We start from the raw sequence: 10,019 nt of genomic DNA on the forward strand, positions 1-10,019 counted from the left end.
GGGAAATTTGGATGCTTTGAGTGTACACAAAAGTCTTTGCAAGCTCCTACATAGGAGGAGGCAAGCCCTTTTAGTAGGGGATGGGAGAGAAACACACACACACACACACTCATGCAAGCCCCTCTACACAAAGGGCATAGTCGACACATATCAGCTCCCTAGGCAAATTGCCCACAAGGTGCACTCAAATCCTATTGGATGGCCATAGAGGTGGACCAATGAGAATTAGGCTAGGGTAAATCTAGTTTAATTCATTTAAAAACACTTGATAAAAGAACCAATAAGAATTAAACTCTCTAGAGGACTATTGGACAGTCTCCCAAGGGGTCCAATGAGCATTCAGGAGCCCAATGGCTTGCCTGCTTCCTATTGGCCAAAAGAAAAAGGGATCCAATGAGAGATTACTTTATTAATTTAATTACCTAAAGCTCTCACAAAAGGGGAAAGGGGGACATATGTCACAAGGCTATCACTTATGCTTCTCAATTTTCATATATTGGCTAAGCTTTGCAGGGTCCAACGAGGTGCCAGCAAGAGTATTTTGCAAGAGGGGTCGACCAAGAGGGAGAGGGGGTTGATTTTGGCAAGGAATTATCACACACACACTCACACAATCTCATGTGTGAAGCAAGAAGACTCTCTCTCTCTCTCCTTCTCAAGCTGTAATGGAAAGCTCATCATCTACTCCAAGCTTGTGAGAAGGGAGGCCTACACCAACAACTCTTGGCTTTGTGATGCAAATCCAACCAAGATCCAAGCTTCAATGCATGCTCATCTCCTCTACCATACTAATTACTAAGCTATTCTAATCTATTATGAGTGATTATGTGAGTAGATATACTTCTTTCTCGTACGACTACTCCTTCCTCTCAATCTACCCTCATACCCCGCTAGCTCTCACCATCTTCGAAGGTGTGTGAGGTCTTGGGTCTGACACAATGAGGGACTTGGTGTTGTGTTTTATAAGTGTTTTCTTAGTGCTTGAAGATTCCATCTTCATTGCAATAGCTAGTTATCGAAGGATCACAAAGAAAAGTATTGTAGAATGTCTCTCTTGATGGGGGAAACCTATAATACAAAGCCTTTTGGAGGGGGATCGGCTCCATATAAATCCGATTCTCAACTATTATCAATAGCTTAATTTCTCTCTCTTTTGAAGTATTGTTCATGCCTATCTAACTAGGTGTTATGCTTTTTGTTGCTCTCTCCATCCAAGCACTCGATCTTGCTATGCTCATTAGGAATCTATTCTAATGAAATGCTCACTATGTTTATGCTATTTTCCGCTACACACAAGTTACTAGGCCATTAAATGTTACAGAAACATTCTCTTAATGTTGCAGGATACTATCGGACTGCAGGATATCTTCTTGACCTTCAAACTCGAGTGGATCTTAAATCACTAGGTCTTTTGGCGGCTCGCACTTATAAGTTTTAAAAGGCTCACATGAGAGGCATTTTGAATGAGCCAAGTGCTAGGTAAGCTTAACTTATTACACAATTCATTGTTTAGCTTAAGAATCTAAAATGGACCATATTAATATATTTTTTCTAGCTTAGCATAATTTTTCTCATGACCCGTTGGGCATCTATGAACTTCCCTTTTCCTATTGTATGGTTTAAACATGCTTTGTGAAATATGAGCAATACCGAATCATTCTCTTTGAAGGTCAGTACTCTTTTATGCTTGTAAGCATTAGCCTTTTGCTTCTGTTATGTGATGAATATAGCTTTCTTAATCTTATCAAAAGATTCTTTAAGGTCTCTAGTATAGTCATTAGCATCAACAAAGATCAATGGAATCTTGGGTCTTCCTTCAATTACTTTGAAGGGTGCCTTTCCTATACAAATATGGAGAATGTTATTGTACGCATACTCTACAAAGGGTAGATACTTTTTCAATCGATCTCTTTGATCTATCTATATAACATAGGCTTTGAGTAGATCAATAATAGTTCAATTTCCTATTTCACTTTGGCCATCTGTTTGAGGATGATAGGCCGAGGAGAAATTCACTTAGTATCTAGATTTTCAAAAAGACCTTTCCAAAAATTACTAATCATTCTTGGGTCTCTGTCAAATACTATGGATGCTGGTAAGCCATGATACTGAAAGAATTGGGATATGAAGAGGATTGCAATATGGTGTGCTTTAATGGAATTTCTAATCGATATAAAATATGCAAGAAATAGCCAAAGCATAGCAATTTGAGACATAAGATGCATGGCAAGAACCTGAATGAGTATGACTAGACAAAGATGCATCCTAAATCGGTCTACTACTGTCCATGTTCTCGTACTTTCGTGAATAGATCTTGACAAGATAAAATCCATGGATTAACTCTCCCACTGGAAATTGGGTATAGGCAATATTTGAAGCAAGCCATGCTACTTCCCTCTATCCTACTTTGTCTTTTGACATACAATGCATTTGGAAACATAGTCCTTTATGTTTTCCTTCATTGTTGGCCTACGTACCAAATTAGGACAGATGCTGGTGAAATTAAACTTATCCTTGGGCTTTGGAGCTTTCCCTCTTGTGTAAAATCATCAACACAATCCTTGGAAGGGTCTATAAAGTTGGTTTTGAAACTTGCTAAATTTAAACTATCTCTGGCAAGTCAAAATTCATACTTGGAGTCTAATGAGCAAATTTAATTACTTAAATTTAACATAGCTAGTTTCTATTTTTGAACTTCTATAATTTCTCTAATTAGCCCCCTTTGCCGTGTACCTTTGATAAAGGTTGCTCGAGATAGATTTATTCTTCCTTGATATATACCTTTGACTTGTGATAATTAAATAGCAATCATCCTTGCTCTTTTATAGACTTGTTTCTTTTGGTCCCAAGCTCTTAACTTAAATAAGTATATAAGCACTTTAATCAATTTCACTTGTTTTCTTTTATTTATCCTAGACTTAAGTGGTCAATTTAAGATGGAAAATATTAGGAGATTTCGGAGGTCTTTTAGAGGGCCTTTTAGAAGAGAGAGAAAAAGCGCTCCTCCCATGAAAGAAGAGCTTACATTACGTAGAAAAATAGATTGATATTAAGAAAATAAATAAAAAGTGTCAATGGTCCTTGAAAACGGGTGCCTTTTCATTCAATGCGAATGTCTTTTTCATGAGGTAGGCGACGCTCATTTAATATGGCTTTCGTCATCATTGAAATTTAAAAAAATCACAAAACTGTCAATTGATGTTAGAATTTGAAACTTTTGACACCGTCAATGCGTCCAGAACGTCCAAAAAAACCTAAAAAACATCTATCTATTTGCCTCAATCTGAAACCCGGAGAGGGAGAAATCACAAAAAACTCCTAAAAAGGGGATTTTGGATCTGCATGGCGCGCGAGGGACCATCTAGAGAATTTTAGATGACCCTCTACGTGTCGTGATCCAAATTTTTTTATTTTTTGCCTCACAGCGTGCGGAGGGCCATTTGGAATTTTCCAGATGGCCCTCCGCGCGTCGTGAGGCAAAATCTCCTTTTTAGGGGTATTTTGACAATTTCTCCCTCTCTGGGTGTCAGATTGAGGCAAGTAGATAGATGTTTTTAAAATTTTTGGTCATTTTAAACGCATTGGCAATGTCAAAAATTTTAAATTCTAACACCAACTGATAATTTTGTGATTTTTTTAATTTCAATGATGACGAAAGCTATATTGAATGAACGTCGTGTAATTCATGAAAACGACACATGCATTGAATGAAAAACGGACCGTTTTCAAGGATTTTTGGAAAGCTTTTCAGAGTGTTAAGTTGTCTTTTTGAATGTACGCAACAAGTGCAAGTATATTTTAAGAACATTTTCTAGAGAGAGAAATAGAATTTCTTAGAAGGCCCTCCAAATGACTTCCGAAATCTCATAATGCTTTTAAAATGTTAGAAATTAATTTTCGTGACATATAGTGATGTGACTAACAATGTTAAAGAGGAAAGTGGATATGTGTTGTGAGCATGATGGGAAAACAGAGAGTGGGTTCGATTAGATTCTTGTCCAAGTTGGAGCTCCACTGCTTATAGGTTCACGCCATATTTGAGCTCATTATGGTGGCCTAGTAAGGCTCGAAATTGCTCTAAGTAGGCTTTCATAGAGGTGATCTGCGATTAGCCTAGAAGCATCCAAGTTGTTTTCCCTGCTAATCGCAAATCACCTCTCTCAAAGCCTACTTAGGCCCGTGTCAGATGCATCCGGATGGACATGCTTCCTCCTGAGATTGGTGGATCAACCTCGGTGCATCGGGCCTTGCCTATCACACCCATCCGATAGACACAAGAGCAGTGTCCAAGCTGGCTACTAGGTCATGGCCATCTAGCTCTTGTCCGTGGGGGGCCTCTACAAGCCTCCCTTCCCTCGCCCGTATGAAGAAAATAGCACGTGATTGGTTGAGGGCATTGCAGATGACCAGACGGATACCACCCTCTATGAAGTGTGTGCGATTGTGTTGATCAGAAATGGCTTGAGTAGTAAAAAATGTATCCGTCCATAATTAGCAGCCATCTCACTTGTCCGCACCGCCTGTAAGACGTGTGTGATAGGGGCCTTAGGCTTTCCACCCCTCTCTAAACTACAGGAAGAAGACCATGTTCACCAGGTCAAAATATCCATCTTGCCGTCTGAACCGGTCTGAACGCCATTGTGTGAGGAATAATAGTGTAGGTACTACGAATTTACACCATTGAGGAGATCAAAGTACCAACAGACAGCCAAACTGCAAACCCAACCCTCTCATTGTAAGGTAGCTTTCAAGCGCGGCAAAAGAAACAATCAGGGTGTAGCTTTCAAGAAACACTGTCCCCTGGAGGCTGGGATGTATGTGTGACATTGTGTGTGTATGGGGACGAGTCGGAAGAGAGAGAGAGAGAGAGAGAGAGTTTATTATATGCTATCATCATCGACCTTGTCCTGCTAATTTACGGTGGGAGGGAGAAGAACACAAACTAAGGGGAGGAAGAGAAAGCGCTGTCGTCGACGTTCGTGGAAAAGTTTCCACTGTTGCTTGCTCAACGTTGCTGTGCAAAAAGAGTCGAAATCTCAGCTCTTTGTGTGCGCGCGTGACGAGCAGAGAGAGAGTCAGCCAGCTGGGGTCACCACCTGCAAAGCTGCTGGCTGAATAATAGACTGAGCTGAAGCATGGCAGAGCATGGCTTTCTCGGGCGTACGCCCCTGCAACAAAGGGAAAATGGAAGAGCTGAGCAGCTGGCCACCAGGCCACCATGGCAGTACAGCTCGTCGACATATGCAGAGCATTCATCACACACATCATCATCATACTCTAGTCCACCATCACCTATATCAGAGGCACTACTTCAGCCTGCGTGCCTGCCAATATCATCGTCGTCGTCATCATGGCAGGGAAATGCCGCTCGCCTTCCGTCCTCATCAGATACGCACAGTACTGCAGCAGATGAGAGAACTGACAATATTCATCAGCAACGGGGACAACATCGTGGACGCTACGAGTATTTGCAGCTCATCGACGAGCTTCGCGCGAGTGCAAAAGTGAAAGCAGAGATTGTCGCACACCCGCTCTTTCACAACCTGATGCAGGCGCACGTGGAATGCGTGAGTGTCGGCGTGCCCTGGCAGCAGCTGCCGGCTCTCGACGCAGTACAGCTGGCCAGAATGCGTAGCGTTATGCACAAGTACGTGACGCTCGGCAGCGTCGACCCCAGTACGTCATCCCGTGCTCCTGCAGCCCAGGCGCTGATCAGGCCAGCTGAGATCGATGCCTTCATGGTCAGTTCAGCTCCTTTCCTCTTCTGCTAAAGCTCTCTTAATCACTGTTCATTAGGAGGTTGTATATATTGTCTATTTTTCTTTGAGATAGGCTTTCTTGCCCATGTAGTTCACGGCTGTCTGATCACGGCTTTCGGTATTGATTAGCTAATCTTAGGACAAGGCCCTTCCCTCCTATATAGGGTTAATTCGTCTTGGCCTTACTTCCAATCAAAGCTTCACTTCAAGTGCTGATGGATAAAATTAACTATTCACAAATAAGGGTAATGATGTATCTTGGATAATCCCTTTGATTATTTAGTGGGTAAAGATCTACCATATAGTGCCGGGTTTCAACATTATGATAGATGCTTGAGTGATAATATACAACCATATAGTTGAGTGCAAAGCTAACCCATTACTCTTCAACACTCCCTCATGATCGGTATAGAATCTTCCTTACTTACAAAAAATGTACTTTTTCTTTTTTTAAGCAAAACTCACAATTGTGAGTGAATTATATTGATCAACCTAAAAAATCACAAGGTTTTGTCATGCTCGTGATGAGCCGGCCATGAGATCATACAGGGACCAAAATCACAACGGCTATCAAGGCAGCAAAGTCCATTGTCATGTTCTTCTGATATCTTTTAATTACCGATGGCTAGTATTTTCCCTCGTCCTAGGCATGTCAACTGCTGACAACAAGGCACAAGTAGTCCTAGACCAATCCTCCGAGTGTTGCTTGCGTCCAAGTGTCCATATTAGCACTTTGCTTTCTTGTATAATTTCTGCGAAGCTTGCCACCTCGAAACCTCCTTCAAACACACGACGGTTCCTTGTCTGCCATACATTATGTAAGAAGAAGTATCGGACGATTTGAGTGCTGATGAGGAGGGCAGGACTACTTGAATTCTTCCCTCCAAGGAATAGATGAGTCTTGAAGAAACAAATTTTCCATGTTCTTTGGACCCACTTGCATATTTTCCCTGCTAGGCCTTTGATAGTTGGGAAATCCATAAAGAGGTGGGCTAGATCTTCACTAGCGAGCCTGCACGACCCAATCCCTCTCTCCTGAATCTTCACCCCCGTCGGTAGAGCACCCCAGATTACCTTCCATAAAAATACCTTCATGTGCTGCAGAACCTTAGGCTTCCAGATGTTCTCTATTACTTGCTCCCACCTTTCCTCCGGCCATTGTTTTTTCCATATCTTGTTAAGGGTTCTAGACCAATTCTTCTTATGCATCATTGTATGATAAATGTCTTTAGGATGGGGTTTCCATAAGAGACTGCTTCCGGGCCATTTATAGGCATTCCAGTCCAACTCCGAGTCACAAATCGGCATCACCATATTGTCAAGCTCTTTCATCACTTTGTGGACAAGCAAGACCTCCAAGCTATTAAGTTGGTACTGGCCAACCAGAAGATCAATGGTTTTCCAACTCTTGTTGTCCCTGTCCCAGAAGTGCCTAAGTCGATTCAGACCCTTGTTATTCAGTTTTCTGGCTGTCTCTATCCAATAGGTAATTTGTGGTGGATCTACAACTTTGGACAGCCAGGGGGACCAATGCAAAATGGAGTTCTTGAAGTATCTGGTTTCTTCACCCACTTTAAGACTCTTGCTGCCCTATTGCATTTTCTTACCAATTCTCCTGAGCTGCCCCCCAGTCTAAGGGTAGACCATGCCGGGGCTAATAGTTTGTCATGGAACTCCACCCCTCTCCATTTACCTCCTTTCGAGCCAAGTTTAGCCACTTCCATCATATCTTTGATCATGACAGCCCAAACTTGATCCTGTTTAACCAAGGAAACGACAAATTTGGCGCAACAAGCTTCTGCATGGGCCATCCGGTTGAGAATTCCGAGGCCTCCTTGATTCACCGGCCGAGCAAGTGATTCCCAACGGGCCCATTGCCAAGGCCTGGTGGATTTCGTGTTGTTTTTCCATAAAAACATTTTTGCTGGGGTTTTAAGAACTCCTTCTAGTGACACTTAGCCATCTTGAGAAGCGGGCTAGTGAAGGCAACATAAGGAATCATGAAGGCATTTATCACTTTTACCCGACTTTGGAATGGGAGAAGAGCATACTCCCACCTACTCATTTTTGTTTTGATTTTTTCAAGAACCCACTCAAATCTTTGCTTGTGAGTTACGTCCACCCCCAAGGGTGCTCCCAGATGTCTGAAGATATTCCCTTTTGTGACAATCTCCCTTGACCAGTCAGAAGGGTCAATTGAGTCATTTTCCGATAGGGAGATCAGCCTTGACTTCTCTATATTACACTTGGACCTCGAAGCTACCGCGAATATTTGAACAATCTCTAGAGTTTTCCTAATGACCTGGGGGCACGCCTTCAAGAAGAGGAGAGAATCGTCTGCAAAAAGTTTTGCTAGGAGTTGGATATTTCTTGGTAAAGCCAGGACTTGCAACCCCCCTCGTTCTGCACTAGCTTCAAGTGTCATGATTAAAGGATGCGATCCTATGGCAAAAATCAGGGGGGCCAAGGGGCATCCCTACTTAATAGACCTTTTGACCTCAAAAGAGCCCACAATTCTATCGTTGAATAGGAGCTCTGACTGGCTTCCAGCCCCCAGACGACATAGGCGAGGCCCAAAGCCCAAAGCTTCCATGACGGCTTCTATATATGACCATGTTATTCTGTCATAAGCCTTATCCAGGTCCAACTGTAGCAGAATGCACTCTTGCTTTGTGACAATTGCGTATTCGATGCCCACCATTGCTACCAAGATGTTATCGTAGATGGACCTTCCTTTGATGAATCCATGTTGATGGGGAGAGATGATCTTGTTTAGTAAGGGGGCAAGTCTGAGGGCTACTGCTTTAGCAATAATTTTGTAGGCCACCGACATCATCGTTATAGGGCGCCAATGTTTAAGTTGAGAACAACAGATCTGCTTTGGGATGGGTTTGATAAGCCCTCTCTTTACACGTATCTCCATCGACCCTTCGACAATGGCTTTATTGGCCAACCTTGTGATTGGGCCCTTGAGACCATCCCAAAATTCTCTAAAGAATTCTACCGTCATCCCATCCCAACCAGGGGACTTTTCCTTGCCAAGGGCTTGCAATGCAAGAGAACATTCGTCTTCAGAAAATGCCCTTTCCAAGCTATTAGCTTCTGAGTGGGGAATCTTGTTCTTGGCACTCTGAAGTAAGGTCCCTCTGACTTCTTCCACTTCTTGGGACTGGATCTCTGGCTGTCCAATGATTTGACTAAGATAGCTCAACATCAGACCATCCATGCATCTCATCTTGGTTATGAACTGTTGTCCCTTTCTCATCATAGATCGAGCGGACGTGGCCCCGACTCTTCTTGATTTTTAAAGCCCTAAAAAACTGAGCTTGATTAGAGGCTTCCGGTTGAAGGAAAGTCTCCCTGGAGAGAAGCCTTGCCTTTCTGATATCTTTTAACTGCTCATTAGCAAGGTTAGATTTGGCTTCGAGCCATCATTTGTGCTCATCCTCAGTAGCAAGCCCATTGGCTTTTTTGGAGATAAGCAGTTGTAACTCCGCTGCAAGATGCATAAGGTGTCCCTCCCTAAATTTCTTGATTCAGGGGCCTGAGGTTTTGATTGCTTTCTGGATGCTCCGAGAAAACAGGTCCCACGCATTGTGTTTGTTGAGGTCAACATCTTTTCTGAGCTTACCCAGTGCTTTCTTAATTAGATTCCTGAAAAGAGGGTTTTTGAATATGTGTGCACCTGTTACCAATAGTTTTTTCCCACCTCTTGGGGTCTACTCCTCCCCTGTATTCTTCTTAATATGTATGTGTAGAGGTATGTGATCCGAAAGGCTTTTTTTTGGGACTACCTTCATCTCCATCAACGGCAGAATCCTCTCAGCTTGGTGTGAGCAATAGCATATGTCCAGCCTGGAGGCAGTGCGGGCATACTGCAGGCTTGCATAGATGAAACCAGGCGTGTTGTTCCATGGTCCGATTTCCCATTAGTTGATCATCACCCACTTTTCGCACAAACTTTGCCATTTAGACCTTTCCTAGCCAACCAACATACTGGAGGACCCTGTTCTATCCCTGCTCTTTTCTACAATTTTGAAGTCGCCAACCAACAACCACTCACCTTCAATAGGAGTATCTCTAAGATGCATCCATAGTTTAGCTCTATATTTTGCATTGCAAGGGCCTTACACATTCACAATGGTGAAGGAATGCCCTTCCCATTTGATTCTAATCCCCAAGATTCTGCCGGAAGGGTGGTTTAGAACCAACTTTGGCTCCAATTCTCTATCCGCAATGCTGAGGATGCCACTGAAACAA

General features: G+C 42.7%; 1 pseudogene; it reads left to right on the plus strand.

The window, feature by feature from the left end:
• Positions 1 to 4,945: 4,945 nt before the first annotated feature.
• LOC147446782 (uncharacterized) lies at positions 4,946 to 5,771 on the plus strand (annotated as a pseudogene).
• The last annotated feature ends 4,248 nt before the right edge of the window (positions 5,772 to 10,019 follow it).

This window comes from Adiantum capillus-veneris, chromosome 12 (assembly GCF_014529385.1).
Source record: "Adiantum capillus-veneris isolate H3 chromosome 12, ASM1452938v2, whole genome shotgun sequence".
In the NCBI taxonomy this organism is placed as follows: domain Eukaryota; kingdom Viridiplantae; phylum Streptophyta; class Polypodiopsida; order Polypodiales; family Pteridaceae; genus Adiantum; species Adiantum capillus-veneris.